Below are 2703 nucleotides of genomic sequence, written 5' to 3' on the forward strand. Positions count from 1 at the left end.
CGGTCGAGCAGGCCCTGAGATATGTGATTTTATTTTAAAGTTACCAGAGACACGGCCATCGTCCAATTTTTACAACGACTCGTAAAAAGCCACCTCATATCTCTCAGGAGTAAAAATTCTAATGTCGCTGGCGTATTTAGTTATTGTTTTATCGCGCCTTTAGTAGTTTTTAACAGTACCGTTATATGGAAAATGAGCGGAGTTATCATCCGATTTCATCCATGTCGGTAAAAGTTCTTCTAAGAATTATCATAATTAAATTCGGCTACTGTAACTTTAGTGGTCTAGAAGGTATGTGCATTAAATCTATTAGAGGCTGGGCTTTTAAAAAACTGTCCATCCGCCTTAATTTTTTGCAGGGAAGTATGTGTACCAAAGTTCATCAAGTAGTAGTATTGTTAGTGACATCTGTCAGCATAAAGAAAAGTATGAAACTGATACTTAAGCGCCCTTGGCTACACTCCACTGCATTTTTTGACTAATACAGAGCTAATGTCCTCGACCGATTTCAATCAAATTCGGTATGTAACATACATCTGACATTCTTATATTACATATAACACAATTTTTTTAGTTACTTAAGTCTATTAATTCTTACAGACTATTAAAAAAAATTATTATTTAAATTAGAATTATAAAATAATAATATTATAATCAAACAAATAGATAGTTAACTTAGCTAAAAAACAGAATTAAGAATTGTTAATGAAGGAAGCGCTTAGACTGAGAAAAATGATAGAACTTTCTCGAAAATCGAGTTAAACTCACGAACAGCACGCTTGAGAGGGGCATAATCGGCAAATTCAGTTTTCTTCTTGCAATAAAATAGGGAAATAGATTTGAGGCAACGCTGAAGAATATTGAAATTAATTTTGCCTAACAAATAGGGACAGTCAATACCTCCATTAATTACATTGAAAACAAATGAAGGGCAGAGAACGGACCGTCGATTTTCAAGTGATTTAAGGTGTAATAGCAATTACCCGCCTGAGAACAACAAAGCAGAGGGACCCGATGGATTGCCTCCCGAGCGATTCAAACACGGCTGCGAAGAACTGATAAGGAGTATGCATCAGTTTCTTTGTAAAATATGGTCGGACGAAAGCATGCCCAACTATTGGAATTTAAGTGTGCTATGCCCAATCTATAAAAAAGAGACCCCAAAATCTGCGCCAACTACCGAAAAATCTGTGCCCATAAGGTTCTTTCGAGCGTATTGTGTGAAAGATTAAAGCCCACAGTCAACAAACTGTTTGGACCTTAGCAGTGTGGCTTTAGACCTGGCAAATCAACAACCGACCATGGGTCAAATCTTGGAAAACACCCGTGAAAGGAGAATCGACACACACTACCTCTTCGTCGATTTCAAAGCTGCTTTCGACAGCACGAAAAGGAGCTGCCTTTGTGCCGCGATGTCTGAATTTGGTATACCCGCAAAAGTAATACGGCTGTGTAAACTGACGTTGAGCAATACCAAAAGCTCCGTCAGGATCGGAAAGGACCTCTCCGAGCCGTTCGATACCAAACGAGGTTTCAGACAACGCGACTCCCTGTCGTGCGGCTTCGTCAGTCTGCTGCTGGAGAAAATAATTCGAACTGCAGAACTTAATCGAGCAGGTCTTTCTTTTATAAGAGTGTACAGCTGCTGGCGTATGCCGATGATATTGATATTGGCAGTCAACGAGGGCAAGACGAAATATCTCCTGTCATCAAACAAAAAGTCGTCGCACTCGCGACTTGGCTCTCACGTCACTGTTGACAGTCATAACTTTGAAGTTGGAGATAATTTCGTCTATTTAGGAACCAGTATAAACACCACCAACAATGTCAGCCTGGAAATCCAACGCAGGATAACTCTTACCAACAGGTGCTACTTTGGACTAAGTAGGTAATTAAGAAGTAAAGTCCTCTCTCGGTGAACAACTCTAGAAGTCACTCATCATCCCCGTCCTGATATATGGTGCAGAGGCTTGGACGATGACAACAACTAATGAGTCGACGTTGCGAGTTTTCGAGAGAAAAGTTCTGCGAAAGATTTATGGTCCTTTGCGCGTTGGCCACTGCGAATATCGCATTCGATGGAACGATGAGCTGTATGAGATATACGACGGACATTGACATAGTTCAGCGATTTAAAAGACAGCGGCTACGCTGGCTAGGTCATGTTGTCCAAATGGACGAAAACACTCCAGCTCTGAAAGTATTCGACGCAGTAGCCGCCGGGGGAAGCAGAGGAAGAGGAAGACCTCCACTCCGTTGGAAGGACCAGGTGGAGAAGGACCTGGCTTCGCTTGGAATGTCCAATTGGCGCCACGTAGCGAAAAGAAGAAACGACTGGCGCGCTGCTGTTAACTCGGCTATAATCGCGTAAACGGTGTCTACGCCAGTAAAGAAGAATAAGGTGTAATAGCAATAAACGGGAATGCATACGTCAAACTTTAGTGAGTGGAGGACACATTTAAGAAAAATCTTTTGAACGCGTTCAATCCTATCAATTGAGGATAGGCAATATGACTGAAATGTCATTTGATTCCTTCTCTTTCCAGTATATAAGTTAAGACGCAATTAATATAACGAGATAAAATTTTGCACGAATAGTTTCTTTGAAGTATGATTTTATGACCAAAAACTGTCCTAATCGAACCCTATGTACCGAATATGCGAACCCCACTACTTATAGTTGACTATGATAGAAAATATCGT

Source organism: Bactrocera neohumeralis, chromosome 6 (assembly GCF_024586455.1).
Source record: "Bactrocera neohumeralis isolate Rockhampton chromosome 6, APGP_CSIRO_Bneo_wtdbg2-racon-allhic-juicebox.fasta_v2, whole genome shotgun sequence".
NCBI lineage: Eukaryota > Metazoa > Arthropoda > Insecta > Diptera > Tephritidae > Bactrocera > Bactrocera neohumeralis.